Source organism: Leptopilina boulardi, unplaced genomic scaffold (genome assembly GCF_019393585.1).
Source record: "Leptopilina boulardi isolate dan_hultmark-lab unplaced genomic scaffold, ZJU_Lbou_2.1 LbouV2_208, whole genome shotgun sequence".
Classification (NCBI taxonomy): Eukaryota; Metazoa; Arthropoda; class Insecta; order Hymenoptera; family Figitidae; genus Leptopilina; species Leptopilina boulardi.
The window spans coordinates 2,277,958-2,295,281 of NW_026137761.1; the positions used below are offsets into that span (position 1 = coordinate 2,277,958).

Below are 17,324 nucleotides of genomic sequence, written 5' to 3' on the forward strand. Positions count from 1 at the left end.
ACCCAAGATATTGGCAAAAACTCAGTGGTTTTTCATTTACCAGGTGTAACTCGACGGTATAGGTACTAGTATTTGTGTTACTGAGTTTAATTTCGATTTAATGAAGCTAAAATACTTGTACACCAGGCTAAACAAGCTTATAGTGAGTATATACAAGAAACGTTATTGCACACAGAGAAATGATTTATTTGAACCAAATAAAATATATTTAAGTTAAATAAACGTATATTTGTCTCAGAGCCTACTAACTCATTTATTTGGCGTAAATAAAAATTTTATTTGGCATAAATCTTTCTTTGGCTCAAATAAATTTTTTATTTAAATCAAATAAAATATATTTGCAACAAATAAATGAGTTAGTAGGCTCGGAAACAAATATACCATTTCTCTGAGTGTATCATGAACCGAAACGAGTGTATTAATAAATTATTATTGCGAGAAATAATTTAATTACTTTACCAAAAAACTTTTATTAGAAGAAAAGAATATATTATTCCTCAATTGAAGTTTATTTATCGCTATATTGGCGGATGTTCATAATACCCTTCTTGAGAGTGTGCAAATATTTTTTCTTGACTGAAATGAAAAAGGATTCAATCTATTCAGAAAAAATTAATTTGGTGGAATCAAACAAATAAATGCATTGCTATTATGCATCTTTGTTCGAAAAATTTATTAAAATAAATAAAACGTTATTTAAATCAAATAAATATTTCTTTGAATTTAACAAATTTTGTTTGAAATAACCAAAAAATTGGGTTAATACAAAAAATAGTATATTTAGTTCAAACAAAACTTTTCTCTGAATGTCCTTATTCCGCAATTTTCGAGAAACGATGGTCTTCAAAAATGAATACAAAAAGTTGAATCTCTAAAGTCTGGAAACTTTTAACGTTTCCTGCTTACCAGTCATTGAAATCTCCAACTGCTATATTATTTCTGCCCTTTAAACTTTTACAGGCTTACGATTTTTAGTGTTAACATTTTTTTACTTCAAACAATTTAAAGTTCCCTTTCATTTTTTGCAGTTTTTGAAATTACTGTTTCAACGGCACTTATAATAAACTGAAAAATATAGCAATACACTATACTAATAATTTAATTTCGCATTAAATTCGTGTTTAATAATAAAAATTATTGATTGGTTTTATTGATGATTTAAAAATAAAAAACAAACATAAATAAAACTTTATTTGCTTGTAATCAATAACCTTGTGACTGTTATACTTTTCCAGTATAGTACTTGGAGGATTAATTTGAAATTTTTAAAGAAGTCTAAAATATGATAAGGAAGGGCTGTGATGTACGAAAATTTTATGGAATTACATAATTATTAGGTATAAAATACTAGAGAACAGTTAGAAAATCTGAATAGTGACTTTATTAATAATCTCTCATTTTCTAACAATTTCCAAGTATTTTATCAATTTTATGGGCGAAAATATCATAATTTTTGCACATCACAGCCCTTCCTCACCATATTTTAGACTTCTCCAAAAAATACATCAAATTTTACGAGAAAAGAGGTCGAAAAATTAACATTGTTACATCCATGTGACCTACCAATTACAAGTTATCACAGTCAAATTGATCATTAAGCATTAAGATTACAAATCCAAAATAAGTTTAACAAACTTACTTCATTTAAAACTAGTTTATAACTGGTAAACAGAGAGTACAACAAAAAGAAGAAAGTAAACATCAAGTTTTTAGTTGCGTTGTATATATATAATAAAACCACTTTCTTAATGCGCTTAAGTCGCGCTCTGTATTAAGAAGTAATTAATGACTAAAATGTCAAATTAAAATATAATTTGAGAATACAATAAAATGAATAGACATGTGTTTAAATGGGCGTTAAATTAACTGAAAATAAACCTATATTTAAGCAATATATATTGTGTCTGACTGACAAACAAAGCGAACTACTTCTGGTGTCGTGGCATGTGCTTTATAGGTAAACCGCGTGTCATGCGGACGTGCCATCTTCTTCGTTTATATAAAAAGTACCGCTAGTCGTCGAACCGCGGACGAGACACACACGCGTATTGAGTAATCATTTCTCATGGCCGTGTAGCTGCTCTCAACTTGAAAACATGTATATATATATTGTATATAGCGGTATGCTGCGCCTCCATACCTCGCAAAGCCGTATGTGCGGTCAGTGATACGCACTATCTACTCGGAGCATCCAGTTAAACGCTGGGATAATAAATTAGATTCAATACTACTTACATCTGTTGTTCATCATTTTTTCTTTCCGGTTCTAATATATACACGAAATCCTTCAACTTTTTTTTTTTTATTTTATTCACATATACTCACTTTCAGGGGAAAGTGGCATTTATGATCTTATATGTAGAAACTCGATAATACTCAATGTCAGTTTAATAAATACTATTGCTCAATTTTTTTGTAAAAAATGTATTATACAGTTTTATCGTTTTAAAATGAAAATAAATTAACTTATAGAAAATGGAATACGTATCTACTTTTTATGCCGAATTGTTGCCATTTTCAATATGTAACGCGCTCTAAAGAAAGGGACCTAAAAGGATACGTTTTCAAATTTTCAAGTGAAAATACACAAAGAAAATTAACTATCAATACAAATCATTGGTGTTTAAGTTTTCATTACCATCGAAAATATTCAATAAAAACTAATTTTGCTTTTACACAAATAAAATGGAACTTTTTAATCAAGGTAAAACTGTCGTAAACATAACTGTATTATTCGTTTGTTTCTTAGGTACCTATCTTCAGTCACGTATAATATTTTAAAAATAATAATACTTTAAACGAGAAAATTGTAACAATTTTTGAATCATACACTTTTTTTTGTCTAGACTATATATACATAAAACCAGTATAAAACCACTCTCAATATAATTAATTGCTCATCGTTTACTAGATGACCTTCACAACGCTCGCTACATTCTAAAAGTGAAATTTCTCCTCGCCGAGTTTATAAATGGGTCAAATTTTTTTTCTCCTTTCCCTTTTAAAACGAAGAAATATTTTTAATTGATGGAGTTTTTTTTGTTTTTAACATTGCGGGAATGTGTTATAGCTGTATATTATTAGTCAAAGTAAAATGGCTGAATGTTTGACCCCCGCGATTACTATCTTTTAATATACACATATTAAAAAGAAATTTAACTTTCTAAACTTTTAATATGACTGTATTGGATTAAAAGGTTACTTTGTAAACAAGAAAAGAAACTTATTGCAAGCAATTAACAATTATTCAAAGTAACGAAAAAATATAATAAATAGTAGAACAGCTAATTAAATTTTTGGCAATCTTTTCTTAACAATCAACAAAAGAGCAGAACAAATAGTAGGTGTAAATTTATTTATATGAAAATTTAATCATTAATTTTTATAATGATAATTATTTTATTTTATTCTAAATAGTTTATATATACGCGCAAACAGGAAACTTTATGTAATTAGACGCTGATAATAGATACATAATACATTACGTAAATTAGTCATCTTAATATATATCTTCATTGTCATTTGCATATCAGCTTTATATAATAATGAACAACAGTTCACAACTAAACAGCGGTTCAACGCTTTCAGACTTGTACTGTAAAAATTATAATTTCAATTGTTTTGTAACAATAAAAAATAAACCAGACATATTCAGTAATTATAACCTATATCTATAATTAAACAAATTAATATTATTACAATGCACAAACTACTTTTTCCTACAGCTAAAAAATTTATCATTATATATTCATTCATGCGTTTCGTAATAATTAAAAATAATTTAAAAACTTAAACAAATAATGAACAACAATTGTCCCATTAAATCAGGATAAAAACTGTGGTTTTCTAAATTGACTGTGATAAATTTGACTAGGTCAATTTTTTCAAATACATAAACATGAATAGACGAAAGTTTCTCTGATCTTTGTTATACATATGTATGCACACATATAAAACTTGTTTACCAACTTTCAGTGCAAGTCAATCTTTCACTAGCGAGAACGAAAAAATGTTTGTTTGCAAGGAAAGCCGACCGTTACCTATATAATATCTCCAGAGCAGATAGGTGATAAGACACACGCGATACTAAATTTTGCCTGAACTGACTTTATGTCTTACAAGTTCGAGTCGTTAACCGATACGAACGTTTCTCTTTCTCTCACTGTCTCTCATTCTCTTTGCTATGAGATATAGACCGCGAAAAAAAACACACACACATAATATATAGATAAATGTCTATTGATTCTGTGCTATATTTGCCCTTATAATTTTGTACTCGTTGTTTAATTTACTCATTTTTGCTTTTTTTAAAAAGTTATTGTACAGAAACTTATTGTAACATCTCAGTTTTAATTTAAAAAAAAGAAAAGTTGCAATATACTTTATACTTTTCTTTTTATACCACTTTACTTGAAGCTGTGCAAAGCCTCTTTGTTATAACTAAATAAATATCTATAAATGATAAATTTTCAAAGTACAACATTTTTCGTACATATTATCAAAAGTAACTTATTATAACTACCAAAAATTATTGAAATTAATATCTGAGAATGTTCTCGAATATCAGTAGGGAATACCGAGAATATTGTATACATGTCTCTATATCATATAACTGTATATGTATGTGATTGCTTCATATCCTAGCAATTGTAGCGTGGGATCACGGCTGCCGATGAATTAACGATGAGAGAGAAAGAGAGAACAAGAGATTGTTACGAGGCTCAGAAACGAATATTCAACGACCTTAAAAGAAAATCGGGTCAATTGGTTCTATCTGCTTGTTCGACCTATTTCAAAATTGGACCTACAATTTTTTTTATTTTTTTTATTCTTGTAAATTAAAAGTCTTTATTATTATTATTTCAGACAAACTATATATATATATATACTTTCACTAATTTTTTATTATCAGAAGTTTTGTCAATTTGAAGGCTATATTTACATATCTACATATATCGGAAGCAGTTTCTATATTTATATACGTGTGTTATATATATATGCAGTTTCCTTGAAACGTTACATCATTATATTTTAATCAATTATTTATTTTAAATTGAAAAGAATTTATTTATAAAGGAATCCTCTCATTTACTTTATAAAACTGAATCAGTCAAAAATTTTACTGATTTTAAATATCTTCTCGATTTTAAACAGTGATATTTGATTTATCATTCAAATCTTATGATGAGAGAGTATTGATACTAAAATACTGTTTGTAAAAAAATGATAAATTTTATGAACACATGTAAAGAGATTATTAAATGATGCACAAGTCAAATGAATAATATAATATAAATCAAACTGCTTTTCTGGGTCTGACCAACTCTTGACTAATCTACTTAAAAAGGAATTCCATTAGCACAGGAAAGCAGTAATGTTCTTATTAAAATATTAATGATAATTTTTATCATACAATATGAAATGAGCTGAATGAATTACTGGTTTTGAGAATAAAAATCCATATTTGCAGATATAAAAAATATCAGCTTGATATATGTATGTAATAATTTAGACTGTTTGAGGTGTGAATTTTTCCAAGCCACATTTGTGATACCTTGACATTTCCAAGTTAAATTATACACTCTACAGGGCCTTTCAAATAAATAAATATATATATCCTTGGTGTGAACCTTTTCAAGTTTGGCTGTACTAAAGAATAAAGACATATAGTTTATATTTAATCTGATTTTCTAAAGAAAAGTAAATTAATTCACATCCTTGTTATTCGTTTTACCTTCTATTCTAATTTTAGTTATTCTTTTTTTGTCTTTTGTTTGGCGGTGGTTTTGTATGCGCGACCGGATAGTTGGTATTGCGACGAATGTAAAGACGGATCCTAATAGGAAACCGTAGCGGAGAACAATGGGGCCTCCAAACGGAAAAAATGATTTGTACATACGCGCATATTTACTATGTACGATAAGAGAGACTGCAATGGAGACTCTCGACAAAACGCTCGAGTATTGTCTAACATTTTCGCTTGTTTGTCGGCCACGCCTCGTTTCTTTATATTATTTTAATATCGACGTAAATCTGCTGTCCACAGTGACCGGTCTACCGATACCAATAACGTGTTTCAGGCTCTCTCTCTTTCTATACCCGAGTTGTGCGATACGACACTCTAATGCCGTGGGGCACGTTTGCACGATTAACTATTTCGCAACTATATACATGTACATATACCTATACCGGGTCGAGTCTCAATTTTCGTGCCTTTGACATCGGTTGGTCACTAAAACTAATTTTATACTTCCATTATCTCAACAAACTTTCAATATTCGTACACTGAAAAAAAATTTATTTCATTCAAATAATCGGTTACTTGACTATTATACATACAGTAAACTATGAGGTATTCAAAAACATCGTATATTAAATTAATACAATTTTTTTTCAATTTGATAAAAATGAATGTTTCCAAGTTAGATAGTAAATACCCAAGCAAAAATTTACAACCGACGCAGTGTTGCGCCAGTACTGGAAATTACTGGCAAAGTACTGACCGCCAATATTGAACCAATACTGGCATATGTTTGGAATGATAACGTTTATTAGTACTGGTATTAGTAATAGTTTGGTACTGGCGTTCAGTACTGGTTCAATACTGGAATTTAGCAGTAATTCTGTCTTTTGCCAGTACGGGCAAAATTATAGTAACCAGTAATAAGCCAGCACTGGTAGATATTCAAAATTCAGGGTTCTTTTTGCTTTATACATTAATTGAGCAGCTGGATCGAAGAACCGACTCATACCATTAACTATTAATAATAATAAATTATTATACCTAATAACTTTTAAATTGTTATTTTTTTATATTAACATTTTACTCTTTATTTTATTATTCAAATAATTTCTTCAAATATTATAAAATATACATTTATTTGTATTTGTTTAAATTACCGATATTGAATGAAATTATTGGTTAAAATAGAGTTTATTTGATTCAAATATATTTTTTCAGTGTAAGAAAAATAATTTGAGAAGTTCATTAATTATGTATTTTTTTTATTAAGAAGTTTTCATATTAAATTTAAATTTCACGATTCCGTTAACGAGCGCATTGCAGTAATTGAAAAGAAGTATTAAAATAATTTTAAAAAAATATGTATATAAGTTTAATTAATTTAAACCAACAAAAATACACAATTTTCACGTCTATAAAGTTGGCGTCGACGCTCAACGTCGATAATTATTTTTCACGGGACCAAAAATAACAAATCATTTTTAAAAAATTTTTGGGTTCACATAATAGCTTAAAAAGTATTTTTTAAGGCATTACATATTTGGACCGAAAATCTTCAAAAAAAAAAAAATAATAATTTGACATTTTTGTTCCTCTGAAAAATAATTTTCAGCGCTGAGCGTCAACGCCAATTTCATGGAGGTACAATTTTCATAATTTTTCTGGATACTGGCATTCGGTATTGATTTAATACTGACCGAGTACTGGTTTGCCATTACTGTCTCAATAATACTGGCACAGTATTGGAAAATACTGTCATGCCGGTATTGGCTTGCAGTGTTGTCACAGTACAGAATTGAATCCATATCAGTACTGAACCAATACTGGTAAGCCAACTGTCGGCCAGACAGTATTGGTGCATGATTGCGCCTGTTGTCAATATCGGCGTTTGACAGAAATTTATTTGAATCAAACAAATTTTGTTTGAGATAAAAAAATATTTATCCATATTTTGGTATTAAAACAATACTTTACAATTTAGGGGAAGGTGGAGTAATGGGAGAGCGTGGGTAATGGGAGCTTTTAAATTTCAAGTACACAGAGTTTCTGACAGATTTGTAGAAACTACCTCGGAAACTACAAGGAAAAATCAAGTTTTCGAGTTTTTCTTCTTAAATGGAAAATATTTCCGGAGATCAAAGTAAATGGTTAAAAATTTATTATTTAATTATGTTTTTTGATTTTATTAGAGATAAATATGTGTAGATTTAGATAAATGAATAAAAATAGGGGTAATAATTAAATTTGTTTATGTTTTTCTTCTTTTTTTCAAATTGTGGCCTGTGAAAATTCTTTGGGGTAATGGGAGAATTGTGTCAGCCGGCAGAGATTCGTTACCTCGATATGGCTTTTCTTATTTTCTTGAAAATTAAACAAGATTCATTTATTATTGGTGTTATTATTGGATATTCTAATACTAAAGAAGCTGTAGGTCTTTTTTATGTCTTAAATATTTTGTAAAATGTTCATCTGTCGAGAACTACTAACAAAATAAGAAAAATATCTAAAGAAAATAAAAATTATATCATTTTATTGGAATTTCAAGTGAGAGCTCCCAATGCCCCACAGGTGGGTTAATGGGAGAAAATGCATTTTTTTTGCAAGCTTACTTTTTTGTTCTTAATTTCTAATTAATTATAATTAAAGATAAATAACAAAAGGAGTTAAAAAATGACGAAAACAATATTTTATTATAACAATAAGTTGGTTTTTTTAAATCATTTTCCTTAAGGGGCTCCAATTCCCCCACCTTCCCCTATTATGTGTCAGATAAATATTTATTTATACTCTCTAAATTTGAATTAGCGAAAATTTCACTGTTTGAATCAGCGAATAAAGTTTTCACTGCAAATCAGCGGTTACAGCTAATAAAATAGCGAAACACGAATCGGCGAACGTCGGTCATTTTCGTCGGAAGATAAATTTATTTTAAAATGGAGTATTCCGCTGATTGAAATAGTTGTTAGTCGCTGATTCGCAGCTGCATACTTATAGCTTTTTCAATCAGCGACTATTCGCTGCCAATCAGCGGATTTTAGCTGATTCAAATTTAGAGAGTATAAAATAAATTTTATTTGAATCAAATGAAGTGTATTTAAACCAATAATTTCTGCATTTAAAATAAATAAAATTATTTGACTTAAATAATAATTATTTACTTTAAAGAAAATATTTATTTGATAATAGTAAAATAGTAGTGATTATTTGAATCAAATAAATTTTTTTATACATTCTATTTGTTTATTTAATTTTTTAAATTCATTAATAATTCTATTCTTTAAAAACTAATTCATCAAGAAGGTTACAGAAAACTTGCTATTAAAAAAAAAAAGAATTTATTTTTTGAATTTGTGTTCAATCGATTTTAAATTAACTCGAAATTTTATTTAACAGAATTTTATTCTACTAAACTTATCATTAAGAAGGATTCAAATTTAAGTGAATTTTAATTTAGCAGAAATCTTATTGAACAAAATTTTAAATGAGTCAATTGTTATTTAAAAGACGAATTTTCATTTGACCAAAATTGCAAATGACCGAACAAATAAACAACAGAAAAAATTTGACGCGAATTTTAAAATTAAACAACTACAATTTTCTTGATAATTGATATAAAAATATTTTAACAAATGAAGATTCGGTGAATTGGAAATTCAACCTTTCTTAATACTTTTTTTTAAAAAGAAACTATTTTTTTGTGATGTTTTCAACCATTCAATAAACATTTTCCATAGATATGTTTTATACTTGACGTAATTAGGGTGGTATCTCACAATTTCCCTAGAAAATATATATCGAGAGAAAAAAAAACGAGAAAAGATCGAGATCGAGAGAAAAAACTAATCAGATTCGATTAAAAATTGTTACTCGAGGGTTTTCGGGGTTGATAAATCCAAATTTAACATTTTTCAATTTTATTTAATTTAATTAGTGGTTTTCACTGAAAATTAGTGGTATTTTTACTGAGAATTAGTAATTTTTACTGAAGATTACTGAAATGGTACTAATTTAAATAAAGCTGGAATTTAGCGACCGATTTGACATCACTGACTTTTTCACTGATTCAGATTTAGAGATTTTATCAATTCTCAAGATTCCTAACCTAAAAATTGTGATATTTAACTTGGTGAATTTTTGTAAATAAACTTCGAAAGTAAAGTTTTTTTAGTACCATGTGTTTGTTCATAAAAAAACAATAATTTTATCTTTTTTTGTACTTAACCATTCGTTTTTCCACTATAATTTACACTTTATGTTTGAACTAAAAATAAATTTTATATATTGTTTATTTTGAAACCTACAGTTTAATATTCAAAATGAGTTTAAAAAAAGATATCTTTCAAAATGAATATCATGAGAAGATCATTTTAAGTCGAGATTTTTTTCTGTACATGTATTTATAAATATTGGCACAGATCCAATTGAATAAGAATAATGGTGGATCATTAAAGAAGAGTGAGAAAAATGAATGTTGAATGGATTTCATTGTTTGATTCATAATTTTTTTTTTAATAGAACGACTCACTTTTTAATGCACACGTTATTCTTCTCTCTTGTTATTGTGAAATCCCTAGTGCATGACATCACAAGATACACCTTCACGTGTGTTTCTCGCGCTGTTGCGCTCTCAGCTGATGTTTGTGCACCGAAACAACTCTTGAGAAAGTTGGCGAAGAAGAAAATGAAGAATAAGAAAGAGAAGAAGATAGACCGGTCGATCGATCGATCGATGAATCAAATTCTGCAAAGTTGTTTTTTATCATTTAAATAAAGCCGCAAGCCCTAGTTATTTCGAATAACAAATTACTTCAATATTAGATTTATAATTAAGTAATTACCACTATACATAGAAATACTCATATCATATAATAGTGGTTCAAAATAATACTCTATTTTCATTTATATAAAGAAATGTACTTGTATTATGTTTTCAATTCATTATTAGTAAATGCATTAAGATTTAAAATTAGAAATCACAATCGCGAAATAAAGACAATGAATGAAATTTCTTCAAGATACAGAACATATTTTTGGTTGTTATATTTTAAAGAACATTTTTTAAAATACATATGTGGAAAGTATGTAAATAATATATATTAAAGAAAATATTTAAATAGAAATCTCATTACAGCATGAAGTGAAATTAGATTCAAGACACGAAAGGAATATAAAATAATAAAGTATATCGATGGTTTTATGATTATCTTGGCATCTAATTGGCACCATTAATATAAACTGGATTTCTTATTAAAGAAAAGAAAGTAAGTCTTACAATCATTTATTCTAGATTAAAGCTTATTTGTTGTTTAGAAAATAAATTATTGAATAAAAATTTTCAATTCCCACGAAATATTGATTAAATTCCATTTATTTATATTTATATGTGACGTAAATCGTATTTAATATTTTGAAAGTAATTTTTTATAAAAGCGAGTAATTTACGACTTAGGCAAAGCAACACGTGATTCATGTCGATACTGTCACGTGAAAAATCGTCATTTTGCTATTTCGTTTCAAAATTATACATTCTTCCGGGGCTTTAATCAATTTTTTATATGGGTTTTGATCAAAATAAAATTTTTTATCCGTAGAACTAAATAAATAAAAATATATATATTTATTTACAATTTTAACATAAATTATACAATTTGTCCTTCGAAATTCTTACTTTTTTGTCAAAAAATTGTTATTGGTTAAAACTCTTTCAATTTTAAGTACCTGTTTATTAGATTTAATTCAACGTCAAATTCGTCAGACACAAATTTGTTTACCCAGTGGGAAATTGCCAAGACTGAATATTGGCTAAATATTGGACCAAGTCTGGGAGTGTAGAGACCAATGCCAAGGTTCGAATTTCAATATTGGCCCAATATTCAACCAATATTCAGAAATACAAAAAATCAGACTTCAGCCAAGATTAAAAAAATTAATTATTAAAACTAAAATATAATAAAATTTTTTGTTATAATTATTATTTCCCTTCGGATCAAGAGTTATATATAAAATCATCCGCAATAAACGGAGAAAAAGAAAAACATTTTCTAATACTTATACCCTAACTTATACCCTAACCGATTGATGTTGTTTATGAGAGAGAAAAACACTGCCATCTGGCGGATAGTTGGAAAGTTAACGTAGCGCGAAATTCAAATTGCGTGAAGGAAAAACTGTAAATATAAACGCATTTACTTGAAAATGTATTTACTTAAGAATGCATACTATTGCATTAAACAAAACTTAATTAATGTTACAATGGTCACAAATAATTTTTTTAATTTTAATTCTTCATACTTACTTACTATCCGCCAGATGGCAGTGTTTTTCTCTCTCATAAACAACATAAATCGGTTAGGCTATAAGTATCCGCGATATGTACAGAATCTTTACAATATCTGTTTTATTTAGCTGATAATTGTTAATGTCTAGCATGACGTTAGAAAATGTTTTTCTTTTTCTCCGTTTATTGCGGATGATTTTATATATAACTCTTGATCCGAAGGGAAATAATAATTATAACAAAAAATTTTATTATATTTTAGTTTTAATAATTAATTTTTTTAATCTTGGCTGAAGTCTGATTTTTTGTATTTTTGAATATTGGTTGAATATTGGGCCAATATTGAAATTCGAGCCTTGGCATTGGTCTCTACACTCCCAGACTTGGTCCAATATTGGCTAAAGTAATGGACTAAGATTGGCAAAAGTGCTCCCAATATTGGACCAACATTCAGCCAATCGTGCTTTTCCCGCTGGGTATTTAATCCACTTAAGATTATGTAAAATTTTTCTGAAGTGATTAAAAATTAAATTAGTTTTACACTAAAAAAAAATTTATTTGATTCAAATTATCGGTTACTTGACTATTATTAAATAAATATTTATTTGTATCAAATAATCATTATTTTGAATCAATTAAATTGTATTTGAACCAATAAATTCTGTATTTGAAACAAATACCAGTTAATTGACTCAAATAATAATTATTTAATACAAATAAATATTTATTTAATAAGAATCGAGTAACCGATTATTTGAATCAACTAAATTTTTTTTCAGTGTAATCGACACTATCTTTTTTGTCATACGTAGAACGCTTCACTCATGTTAGGTATACAATTTTATTATCCCAGAAAAGATCATAAATGCAAAAAAAAGTGCGCGTGTAATTTATATAACAAACTTTTCAAATCAATTATTCACGGTGACATTTGAAGGCAGGTAAAAAAATGGAAATCAGTCCTCACAACTATACAGGTGTTAGAGGAGAATGGAGGAAGGCCAAGTCCGACACGCGTTATCTTCTTAAAAGGAATTCCAATGTGATATTCACTATCGTGACATATTATTTTCTATTTTACCAGAATCTTAACAATTTCATATTGAGAAACATTTAGCATGAAAGATTGAAACCTACTTTGTTTTTATAAAGAAACATTCTATTGTATATACTTCCCTCATTATTTTACGAGAATCATTACTCTGCTCATTTTATACGCTCGAGAAGAGACAATGAATGTAAGAGATTTTGTGTTTGTTTCACTTTACTCGCTACTGAAACACTATTATGAACATTCTAACACCTCCAAACGAAAATGAATTTTTCTATACATAACTTCCATTTCTTTCTATATTCTTTACACGTTGTTTTTACACATTAAGACCTACTTTTTTTTCTAATGAAAAATAGATCAAATAACACCAGTCTTATAAAAATACTTACTTGTTTGAATGAAAACTGTATTATGTTTGATATAGACTTATAATCTTAAGGGTCAGTTTAGAATGGACATGCGTCCATTTGTAAATTTCCACTGGAATTCCAGTAGAACGTCTGATATATACCAATCTTTATATTTTTGACACCTACTTCACCCTGCTTTTCTCTATTCTAGTTCCACGTCATTAACGAAAGAAAGCTATATGTGACGCGATCTGAAGAAAAGGACCTTAGAAGCAAAAAATTATAGGTTACGTTTAGAAATTTTAAAGTGAAAATACACAAAGACGTTCAACTCGTAATGCAAACTAATGATATTTAGGTCTTCATTGCATCCAAAATATTCAATAAAAACTGATTTCAGTTTTACAAAAACAAAAATAAACTTTTAGTTCAAGTAAAACTATTGTAAACATAACCAATAATTCATTTGCTTCTAAGGTCCCTTTCTTCAGATCGCGTCACATATGTAACATTCCCTGTATAGTGTAACAATTCAGATGTTCTACTAAATATTTTATTTATTGTCAATAAAATTTTGACATGATTGACCTAAAAAATTATTTTTCGTATATCGTTCAGAGATCATTTTAAGTTATACTTTTAAATTTACTGTATTTTTATCCAAAGTGCGCAATATAATACAAATAAAAAAATGTACTAGATTAACCAAAGAATTATTTTTTTTTAAAACTTATTAATTTGACTAAACTTCAATACGCCATCTGGTGTTTACCTACTTCGGACAACCATTTTCCATTTTCGTCTTTCTTTAATTAACACGATAGAAAGAGAAATAAAAACCAAAATGTCTGACAAAGTAAGTAAAAGTGTCACTATAACTATGTGACTCTTTTATATTATAGATCACATAATTTGCAACATATAAATATTTTTCGCACAAAATATACTTGATGGATTGTCTATAATGTGCGAGTGTTTTAATATTTTGTCAAAAAATTTATTTATATAAAAACCAAACTTTTAATAATAAGTTAAATTCTAATATTCAAGTTTAGAGAAAAAATAGTAAAATCCTTTATTATATTAAAGTTGTAAGCGACCGACCGACATCAAAATTTATCTTAAAAATTTTAACTAAAACAGTTAAACCTTTTTTATTTTTTGTGAAATACACTCTAAATGTGAATAGTCACTTTTGACCAATTTAACTGCGCCGATTCGTAAATTAAATTAATTAGTAACCGTTTTGACTAATTCTTAATCAAAAATTACATCGATTATCTGAACTAACCTATAGACAGGACCGGGTTCGGATAATCGAAAATTCGAATAATAGAAATTTCAAATGTTTTTATATAATTAAAGTAAATTAATAGAACAGTTAAACTATATATATTTAATTTAACAGAATATATTAAATGTCCATAAATATTTATATTAAATTAAGTATGTATTAAATAATAATTAAGATATAATTATACATTAATACATTAATAAAATAAAAAACGAATTTTTTAAAGATTTCTTTAAAATAAATTTTGTTATTTTGCTTTGGAAAATAGAATCTATTCGTTTTTTAGCGAAATTTGAATGATGAAATTTAAAAAATGAAAAAAAATAAATTTTATGATTCGGAAAGACAAAAAAAGTTCGGATAAAATGTTTTACGGTTCGGATAATCGAGGTTCCACTGTAAATAAACGAATCGGCGCAGTTGAATTAGTCTAAAGTGACTAATTCAAATTTAGAGAGTAATAATTAATTTTTTATAAGTCCAAAACAAATTTAGGAATTAGAAAAAAAGTAAAAACAATTTTTCTTTTTTTAATAAATCCATAAAATTTTTGAAATTATTGTTTCTTAATACAAAATTATTCTCTCTAAATCTAAATAAGTGCATTTACACTTATTCACAAGTGAAATTTCACTTATTTTTTTATTTATGAGCATTTAATTTTTCTAATTAAAGCTTCATAAAAATACCAACAATAAATAATTATATAATGGATATAGGGTCAGTTGGGGTAAATGGGGACAAGAGGTTTTGGAGTTTAATTTACAGTTTTAAAATTAAGTTCAACGTCAATATTTTAACCTAAAATCACCTGCAAGAGGTTTTGAGTATTGCCAAGCATTTATCTTGACAATTGGCAACAAGATAAAAAAAGTTATCGCTCAATGCATAAAAACTTGAAAATCAAAGTCAACCTGTTTCAGTATTTTGTCGAGCATTTCAAAGAAAACAGACTTCAAAATCATACAAAAATTTTTTTCTTATTCCTTATGACTCCTATAACAGAAATTCACTTGAATTTTTTATTTTTGTCAATTTGGTTAATAATGACAAGCTGTCCCCATTTACCCTGAGTTTTCAATTTTTTGGCGTAAATGGAGACAGCTTGTCATTATTAACCAAATTAACAAAAATCAAAAATTCAAGGGAATTTCTGTTATGGAAGTCATAAGGAATAACAAAAAAATTTGTTATGATTTTTAAGTCTGTTTTTTTCAAATTCAAGACAAAATACTGAAATAAAAAAAAATAAAAAAAATTTCAATTGGTTCAACTATTATATACCTACTACAAATTTTTTTTCAAGTTTTTTCATCCCTTAATACAGTAATATACTTCAGGAAACTTTTTTCATAAAACTTTCTTAGAAACTATGCTGTCCCCATCTACCCCAAATTTTATGAAATTTTCTAAATTTTTGGGTAAATGGGGACAGTCAGTTCCATGCGTTTAAAGCTTATCTAAATTTTTTTCTGCTGCATAAAATTAATCCTGAGAACATAAATAACAACTTAAAAAAAATAAACCCGCAAATATTACCTTTTAAAGGAAGAAACTTACGTAATTTATGAAATATAGCGATTTTGTCCCCAATTATCCCAACTGACCCTAAAAAAACTGCATTAAGATAATCAAAATTACAACAAGATAAGGAAAAATGTGATGAATTTCTTTATAAATTAATTATTTTATTACTATATTGTTAATTCATTAATTAGGAATATATTTTAAAATCAAAAAAATATAAATAGTTTATAAAAATAACAAAATTAACTAATTTTTTAATATAAATAAAAAAAATGGTATTAAAATATATTAACCATATTAAGTATATATAATAATAAGGACAACTACAACAGAGCGAGCGTTAGCGAGAGAAAATTACATCGCCACTTACAATAAATAATATAGAAAGTTTTGAAGAATGAAAAAAACAAATTAAGTTAATGATATTGGGTGTTATTTAAAAAATATGCTGCACGAGTAAGAAAAATAATTGTGAAATCATTAGTTTTTAAATGATAAAATTGGTGAATAATTTATTGTTAATAATAATTATATTTTTTATTGATATCGTGTCTTCTACATGAATTTCCATGAAGAATTTTTTTTTCGTTTTACTTTGCATGTTTTCAACTTTTATGTATTCGGCATTGTAATCTGATTGCTAATTTTTATATCTTTTGTATACAAGTATTGTTATGTATGTAGAAACTTTCGAATAATAATGAATATAGATTTTTATTGTATAGGAAATATTAAATAGTGGAGGTGTAAAAGTCGTGAACTTGTAGCAGTTTATTAATGCCCACTGTGTTATTAAGTCATTATTTTTAGAAGAATGCCATAATATTTATTAAATTAACGTCGGACGCAAATTATTGAGTGTTTTAAAAATTATTACATACTTACTTGACTTTAAATGCTAATTACATTATGCGCATGCAGTAGTAGTATATGCATTATAAAAAGTGATTGAAAATACAGTCCGATATTAAAAGTATGCGCGCAAATTATTCGTAACCTTCTGCTTTTCACAAAAAAAAATTACACTTTCTTAAGTAATTTGCCGTAAAAGAATATTTTTACATTTATGGAAAGCTAAA

General features: G+C 27.1%; 1 long non-coding RNA gene across 1 annotated transcript in view; it reads right to left on the bottom strand.

Annotated features, from left to right (window-relative positions):
• Positions 1-17,324, bottom strand: part of LOC127278617 (uncharacterized) — a 121,219-nt gene that overhangs the window by 73,271 nt on the left and 30,624 nt on the right. The window lies entirely within an intron of this gene.